The 9,254-nt window shown below is 42.9% G+C and overlaps 1 non-coding gene across 1 annotated transcript; it reads left to right on the top strand.

Annotated features, from left to right (window-relative positions):
• Nucleotides 1-650: 650 nt before the first annotated feature.
• On the top strand, nucleotides 651-757 carry LOC137935615 (small nucleolar RNA R71). Its single transcript, XR_011109314.1, has one exon. It is a non-coding gene; the product is annotated as a small nucleolar RNA R71 (small nucleolar RNA).
• The last annotated feature ends 8,497 nt before the right edge of the window (nucleotides 758-9,254 follow it).

The following is a 9,254-nucleotide window of genomic DNA, read 5'->3' as shown; positions in this document are numbered from 1 at the left end:
CAAGTTTAGCAATGGAGGACTGTGTATTCTGCATGAATAATTGAAGTGTATCCTCAAGTGAAGGTTTTTGTGGAATCAATGGTTGTTGAGTGAAGTGTGGGCGCGGAGCTTGGGTTGAGTAAACCCTGGAGGACCCCCAACCTGTGGGCCCTTGGACCATGAAAAATTTGGGTGCCTAGCCCAACCCGGATTATATGTTTCCAAAAAAGGATCGTTCCGGTTTGGCCTATGAAAATTCTGGATTGCATTCAAGTCCTCAATGAGCTCCGGGTAGGATGAACTAGATGGACACATTTGTGTGGGATGAGATGAACCAGAGCATATGGCACAGACAGTAGATGGGTTAGGAGCAGGTGAACTCTTGGACACCATAAGGACATCAATTTTTCTAGTCAACCCCTCAATCTTGACCATGAGCATGGGTGTTTCACTAACCTCGTAGAGACCCCCTCTATTGGCTTCTTGGGATCTCCTATCAAAATTAAACGACAAACCCCATTGCTGAGATTGATCACTCAACGTTCCAAAGAAGTCCCATGCCTCACTAGCACTCTTACCCATCAAAATCCCACCACTCGTTGCATCTACCATGGATCTAACCATGGGTGTAAGACCTTGATAAAAGTATTGCACTAAATGCCATTTTCTCAAACCCATGATGTGGACACCTACGGATCAAATCCTTCCATTTCTCCCAAACCTCATAAAAGTGTTCACCCTCCTACTGCATAAAGTTGGAGATTTCTCTTTTGAGGGCTGTAGTTCTCTGAATGGGAAAGTACATGGACAAAAATTTCATGACTAATGTGTCCCATGAAGTAATGCTGCCCACCTCCAAGGAATTAAGCCAAGACTTGGCCTTATCCTTAAGTGAAAATGGAAAAAGTCTTAACTGGATAGAGTCATCTGAGAAATTCTGGAATTTGAAAGTCGCACAGATATCTAAGAATTCCTTGATGTGGTAATAAGGGTCCTCCTTCTCCAACCCATAGAATGTAGGGAGGAGTTGGATCACACCTGGTTTCAACTCGTAACTGGCGGCAGTAGTGGGTGGCAATATAATGCAAGAAGGTGATGTGAAGTGGGATGGGATAGAATAATCCCTCAGGGCTCTACGGTCACCAGCTGTAGGTAACTGTAATGGTTCACCGGCCATGGTAGCTCCTAACTTAACTTCTGGTGTTTTCCTACAAATATGTTCTACTTCTTCAACAAAGGGAGCTAATGGTTCACCTAGGGAGCGGCGCCCGTGCATAAAAACACAAAAAGAAACAAAAAGAACTATCAAATTAAGTTAACAAACTCACTACTAAAAATACGAACTAATTAGAAGAAATAAAAATAATTTCATACAAAATCATCAAGATAAAATTATGAAAACAAAAAATAAAATAAAATAAAATAAAATAAAAATAAATCTAACCTAAGACCATGGAGAACAGAGAAATACACTTAATACATGCCTCCCCGGCAATGGCACCAAAAACTTGATGTGAAATTTAATTACATCGGCTTTTATACCTCGCAAGCGTACGAATCATTCATGTAATCTAGCGGGAAGCGAGGGTCATATCCACAGGGAGGACTAAATTTTGTGTATTCTTCAGTCAACTAGCCTAACCAAATATGATGAATTAATCTGAACTAAACACTAATTATATCCTAAAGTATCAAGCAATCATCTGATTAACTACTTGCACAACAGGAAACGTCAACTCTGGATTTTATCGTGATACGTGCCTCTCTCGAGTGCCACGTAACCACGAATCTGGATTCTCAATCCTTGCATCTAGCCCTTCTCGGGCGCCTAGAGTTAATGACAGAGATCAGATTACAATAGAATGCAGAGAATCAATTTCCTATTATGATGATGCTAAAATTATCAACTTTGGATTTTACAGTGATTCGTGCCTCTCTCGAGCGCCACGTAACCACGAATCCTATTTCTCAATCTTTGTGTCTATCCCCTCTCGGGCGCATAGAGTGAAAGACAGAAATTGGATTAAAATACCAAAATCCAACCTAGATTACAATCCTACCCTAATTATCTAATTTAATCAAATATCCGGAAAACAAATATACGATAAACATTAATTCTCAAATCAAATTTAATAAACATTCAAAACCTAAGTTCAAACTATAGGAAAATTAAGCTCCAAAATGATGGATTACTCCCCTTCTCCTTCCTCTCGCTCGGGTAGCAAATGATCATTCTCACGGCTACAATTTCCAGAAATTGATGGCTTCGGGTTGCAAGAGCGAGTGGCCGGAGGTAGAGACGATGCCGACGAGGAAGGATAAAAACCCACGGATGGAGGTGACGACCGGCGAAGAACGGAATGGAGCTGAAGTCCTCTAACCGGCTCTCTTGAGTCTCGGTCGGAGTCGGAATAGCTCTGGAAAGGGTCGGAATGCGGAATTGGTACCGGAGGAGCCCTCTCGGGTCACCTCTCAGCCTGGCAAGCAGAAATTGGAACTATTGAACTCGCCATGACGGAGACTCTCTCGAGCTCTCCTTGGGTCTGTTCTCGGATGCCGGATGGCGGTGGACAAAGGTGGCGCGATGAACGACAGTTGCAAAATCCTTTTCGGTCTTCCCCTGTTTCGATCAATGGGGCTCCCCTTTTTCGTCGATCGTCCCCTCGTTTTAATACGATTTGTCCTAAAAAATCACCTCCCTTTCACTAAGGGCATTTTGGTAAATATCTCCTTGTCCACCAAAATTCTCCTGAAATTCCATAATTGAATCCATAAAAAGCATTTCAGGAAGAAATAAACCCTAAAAGCAATGAAATATAATTCAGGAGAGAAAAATATGCAATATAGACAATGATTAATGCCAAATTCAATAAATGCACGTTTCATTTGAAAATCGATAAATAACCACCTATAACACAATTATAAGGGTTATTTTTTTATAATTAACCTAGTTCTCATGTCAAAATATGGCATCTATCAGCCAGCACATCTCCTTCCACCTCTTCCTCTTCCTCCTCTATAACCTCTGCCTTAGCCTCAACCGTGGTCAGATGATGTGATATGCCCCATTTCCATGGATCAGTCACCAGACGATTATCTCTTCATTCCGGATCGGAAGACGTGAGGATAACCAAGCTTTCGAAAGAAGCTTGCACCTTAGGCCTCGTGAGATAAAGAACCCGATCTCATTTACTAAGACTAATAATCAATTCTTACCTCATTCATCACCCAACGTCCCTATAAAAGATTAGGGAACGTACACCAACAAAGGCTAACGAAAGGACCATAAGTTTGAAGGAATTTACAACAATACCTACTAATTGCAAAAGTTGGAAATTACATAAGCTACCCTCTACATCTACTAGTTAATCTAGATGTTATGGAGTTCATAACATCACTCCCCTCCTGGAGAACAAGCTTGCCCTCAAGCTCAAAAGTAGGGTCTGTGGGTGGGCGTCTCCACCTATTCCCAGGTAGCATCCTCGGTAGCCATGCCCGCCGGTCGAATGCCCAAAACTGGCGCATTCCCCGTAGTAACCAATTTTTTTATGAGGATGCGTGTCGAAAGTCTCTACATCCCCCCATGCAGCATCTCTGCTTGCCCCCCATCATGGACTGGGGTCAACACTAGGAAATCCCGGCATGCGTGGTGGCTCATCACCGTCATCAGCAGAGAACCCAGCTGTCCATGAATTGAACCAGCGGTTCCTTGTTAATATTCCAGACAGCACCAGGTGTTGTTCACTGTCCAGTAGGCTGATTGGAACAAGAACCAATGAGCACAGTGTTCAGCAGTGCCAGTGTTGGCAGCACTGTTTTGTGTCGTGGTCAAACAGCGCCGGACAAACAAGCTATGCCTTGGATAGAGCTGGAACAAAAGGTAGCACTGTCCTTCTACCAATGAACACGGCTATGCTGCTGTGATACATATGCATTTCCACCATATGCTAGGTGCTGCTCATCGTCATCACTTCGAACCGGGTTGAATGTGTTTGGTGTAGTCCATTTTGGCCTTGCCATAACCGCTGCAATTTGAAAAAGGGAAAGTGACTCTCCGGCCCACCCCAAGAATGCGACAACAGTAGACTTGGGAAAGTGTTGAACCCATTGCTGCATTGTCACAGCAGCAATAACGAAAAGCCCGACTGAGAAGCCGATCAAGCTACCTACGTGAGCCCCTGCTGTCTGGCCCTTGTCTATTAACCTCTGAATGACGCATTGAGCATCTACGGATGTCTTTTAAACCAACCCAAATAAAGTAGCAACCATTGGTGAATGCCCAGTCTCCAACCTATCCATGCCAAATTCAAGCCCATCTGGCAGTTGCTGCCTTGGACACAATCCATGAACAAAAATTGTATAGCTGAAAACATTGGAAGAGATACCAATTGTCTGCATTTGCCAGAAAACCCCTTGGCCATCTGCAAACTGCAGTGTCGTGCAGCGACCGTCCATCACGACCATATAAATTACAATTGCAGGGAGTGTACACTTGTTACTTATTAACCCAAATAGCGTGATAGCGCCTTGAATCCACCCATCCGTGCAGAGGCCCTCTAGCACTGCAACGGCATTGGGAAGGAGCCCCATTGCTTGCAGTGTCCAGAAATGCATATCAGCATCTGAAATAATGACAGACGTATATCCCAGAGCAAGCCGGACATGCACATTTGTGGCAGCGCCAGTCCCGTAAGGACTAGCAACATCAGTTGTAATCAGTGCTAGTGTTATACCGGTTCCATGGAGGTTCATAGCCAAGGAGGAGCACTTTATCAACTGGATGAATTGCACACTCCTCTAGATCTGCTGTAGCACAGTCACTAACCAAGGATGACCAGGTGATAGCAGTAGGACGAACACCGGCTGAGACCACCTCTTCTTGTATGTCCCATTCGAAATGCCACATTTTGGCCACTACAGAGACCTTTATAATGCTGCTATAGGGGAGGACATGATATCTGCAAGCCCCAACTAATTTTACTGCCTCATACATGTATTGTGTCCTCCTTACACGCCCAGCCAGACAATAGGCAATGAGGAGGATGGTATAGGTCAAGAGAGCAGCAAGGTCATTCACTGCATTTGATTGGGAATATGCATTGTAGAGGGCAAAAGACGTCCATTCACAATCATGGGGCTGAACTTAAGAAAATCTTGCACAAAGCTGCCATACCTAATGATGTGCTCGTAAACAGCCACATTCTTCGTCTGTTGAAGGAATTTCTCCATCCATAGACCAATATGGTGTAGGCCTGAGGTGGTAGCAGCAATGTTGCTATAAGTGTGCTGAGAGGACGCATGAAGAGTAGTGAGTGCTCACTGGTAAATGGCTGTAACAGCAACAGAGAATTTGGTTTGAGTGTCCCTGCTCGGAAAAGCAATAGAGGACACATCTGGTTAAAGACCACTTTCCGTCATCCCATAGAAAAATTCGGGTGCAGTTAGTGGGTCATCTTGTTGTTCATATGCAGGGAGCATATAGTTCCATGTTACCAGATCGTTGTGTGCCCTGTCTGCACATACTGGGTAGGCCTCGGCTGCCCAACCCAACATTTTGTACACAAAAGCTTCAGATTCAAAACCAAGACATGCAATGCTTGTTCCTGGTAGAAACATGTCTGTGGAGTGGAACGCATGAAATGTGGCATACCATTTCATCATAAAAACAAAGAACCTAGAGTTCCCCGAGGGAAGACTCCTATCTGGCTTTCTCTCAAACATCTTCTCTACATCTGGATGTCTGTAAGGGGAGGTCACTTCGGAGGACAGCTCTCTGGATTTGCACTTCATCTCTTGGGTGGTACCTCCCTTGAATCCATACAGTTTGCTACCCATGGCATGAGCCTGGAAATATTTTGAATTTCCAGGAGGAACATTGTGGCTGTCCGGAGCCTGCCCTCCGGAGCATATAATGACAGTGTCAATTTTTCATGCCTCTTGGCAGTCTGCTGGAAGAATGGAGGTTGTGCCCAAGTTGGATTGTCGTTCGGAGGGTGAGAGTGGCAGTGAGAGGGAGAGACCGATGTGTTCCTGATGGCGAGCCATAGCCATATGGGGCTTCGCCCCTTGGATTCTTGCCGAGACAGAGGCAGGTGTGGAATTTTCTGTCTGGTTGTTTGTGCCATGGACAGCCCCTGCTGTTGGTTGAGCTGGGACTCATAGGAGGTGGTGGGAAAAGAGGTGGCTGGTCGGAAGGCCACATAGGAGGCATTGGGGGTGGGTGAAGGGGGGCTGAGTGGAAGGTCTGCGTGAAGTTACTGGTAGAGGAGCATCTCGTTGCCGTTGAGTTGGATATGATGGAGAAGAAGGTCCTTAATTTCTTGCATCATTGTGCACATAGCAGCTTGGTCAGCCCGAATCACGACAATGAAGGTGCACAAAGCAGTTGGAAAGGAGGAATCGTTAATGGTGGTCCGCTCTGATACCAAGTTGACATGCCCCATTTCCATGGATCAGCCTCCAGAAGATTATCTCTTCATTCCGGATCGGAAGATGTGAGGATAACCAAGCTTTCGAAGGAAGCTTGCACCTTATGCCTTGTGAGAGAGAGAACCCGATCTCATTTACTTAGACTAATGATCAATGCTTACCTTCATTCATCACCCACGTCCCTATAAAAGATTAGGGAACACACACCAACAAAGGCCAACGAAAGGGCCATAATTTTGAAGGAAATTACAACAATACCTACTAATTGCAAAAGCTAGAAATTACATAAGCTACCCTCTACGTCTACTAGTTAATCTAGATGATATGGAGCCCATAACATGATGGTCCTCTATGATCGGAATACATAGTGGATGATACTTCAGTAGTGGAGGAAGAAGTGTCTGGAATACAGAGTAGTGTTGCATAGACATCATCAAACTTGTGGATAGCAGAAGCACTCAGAAGTTGACTCTAGGCAATCTCAAGATGGGGTTTAATATTTTCCAGGAAAATAGCAGTAATTAAGGCTTCCTTCTGCTTGTCTTGGATAGCAATATCTATGGTTGAAGACATAGATAACTTCCACTCTTGAAGAAAACCTCTAAAGTGGCCAAGTACACATGGATATTTTCTCCTGGTTTAGTATTCAACATCTTTTGGAGAATATCATATGGTCTATGTAGAGTATCCGGGTGTAGAATTTAGGATCTCATGAAAGGAACTTTAGATCAACAAGAAAGAAGAAGAAGAAGAAGAGAGAAGGAGAAGAGAAGAAGAAGAATGTGGAAGAAGAGAGTTTGGATTAAGGGAGAAGAGGGTTGCGTCAAAAATAAATATGAGGGCTGGACGAATTTGTGGAAAGAGAGGAGAGTGCTTCAATGCCCTACCTCTTAGCCAATGCCTTTATTTATAGTTTTACAATACCCTTAGGGCTACAACTTGATAAAACAAAAGACATAAAAGGAACACATATTTACACTTCTATACCATCTTTATGGAAAGTACCATATTTTACACATATGCCACTCCTTTGACGTGTGGGCTTCTTGTCTTGAGCTTGTGGGCTTGAGCCCATCTTCCAACACCGGGCAAGAGTAAAGTTTAGCACATGTCTCCCAAATTTGTTTAGCAGTGTCAAGATGAATGAAATTTTTGGAGACATGTTCTTCCATGCTAATGATTAGCCAACTAATCACCAAGGTATCATTTTTCAACCATTTGTTATAAAAACTATCATCTCCATCCATAGGTGGTCCTTGGGTGGTGAGGTGATCAAGTAGGTCTTTTGTTATAAGAAACCTCTGAACCGATGTGGACCAATTCATAAATTTTGATACCCCACATAAGGGTACAGTGGTAATTCTTAGTATATCACTTTTGATATTCATATTCTCTTTGGCCATGATAGGCCTTTTTTCAAATAAAATTCTAACAATAACACCAAGTAGTATTCTTCAAACAACTCGATGTATGGGGAACTTTACCATTGAAGCTAAATTATTATTATGATTGTTTTTCTAATACCACTCATAAGAGACTCAATAACAATCTTCTATATCAAGGAACTCTACTTCCCATGAAAAAAATTCCAACAATCTGATCGTGGACTAATCTCAGTTAACAGAATTTCCACACCGACAAAACTGTTTTGATTGCTTCTTCTAGATGGAGAGGCATGCATATACACAATATAATAAGATGAAAAGAATTCACATACTCATCTTTTATTCATTCTAAATTCGGAAACCAGTAACATGAAGGAAAAAAATTAAGCACTTATCTCAAGGTTTGTGATCCTACTTCACAAAAGAGCCTTCTTTGAGTGGTGTTGATCATCACTTCTTTAGAACATTCCTTTTGATGAGGGATCCTAAATTTAATGCTCCGATACCATGTTGAATTTAGGATCCCTTTTCCAATATTCTGAGCAAGAGAAAGGAGAAAGAAAAAGAAGAAAAGAGAGATGTGTGCCAAGCAGAGAGCGAGATTTACTCAAGAAGGAGATGTGTAACTCGATTAATTTCGAATTACAACACCTCTATTTATAGTAGAGGAAGAAATAGAGTCCTTATACAATTAGCCTTTCAATCTCCTAATTACATTCCAACTCTAACTGTCTAAGATAAGTCTATCAATACAATCTACTAGAAGTCTAATATGAGTTTAACTAGAACTCTTCTTCAATAACATGAATATAAGGGAGGAGGCCAGTTCGTGGCCTTAACCTGGTGGGTCCCACAAGATCTTCCAACTCATTTTGATAAGGTTGCCATCTCGTGGTATCTTTGTGGGTCCCACTAGATCTTCAAGACTTCTAACTCATTTCAGCTTGTGCTTCTTATCTTCTTAACTCGTGCTAGCTTGGGTGAGGACTCTTCTTGGTGTCCCACGTTCTCATTGTGGGTCCCACCAGCTCGTGCATCATGGTGGGTCCCACATTGTCACACACATGCTCTATGAAGCACAACTTTGGTTTCATCAAGTAGAGTTAGATAGATTGGTGCTGGATTGGGAATAGTTCAAATAATTATGCACTATACGGTTCGGTCCTCCAGCCCACACCAACTCGCTAGGGGATTTGGAGCTGTTATGATAAGTTGGGCCAATGGAACTATATCAAAAACAGTTCCAAGAAAAATTGGCCCAAGCCAGCCAGATGGTTCGAGTAGACCAACAGGTCAATTTATTTACATACGGCCTTAATGAGTGTTTAACGTTAGAGGTGGAGCTCCATGCACCTAGTGACTTAGCTCGAGCAATGAATTTAGCTTGCGCACTAAAAACTTAACAAAAAGTTCAAAATAGGAGGACAACTTGGCAAGAGGATCGGAACACTTTCAATACTT

This window comes from Aristolochia californica, unplaced genomic scaffold (assembly GCF_029961685.1).
Source record: "Aristolochia californica isolate CCGP_79_NKW_82.1479 unplaced genomic scaffold, dmAriCali1.0.hap1 SCAF_6, whole genome shotgun sequence".
Lineage (NCBI taxonomy): Eukaryota > Viridiplantae > Streptophyta > Magnoliopsida > Piperales > Aristolochiaceae > Aristolochia > Aristolochia californica.
Note: the sequence above shows the minus strand (reverse complement) of the source record. Positions and strands in the feature narration are given on the sequence as shown.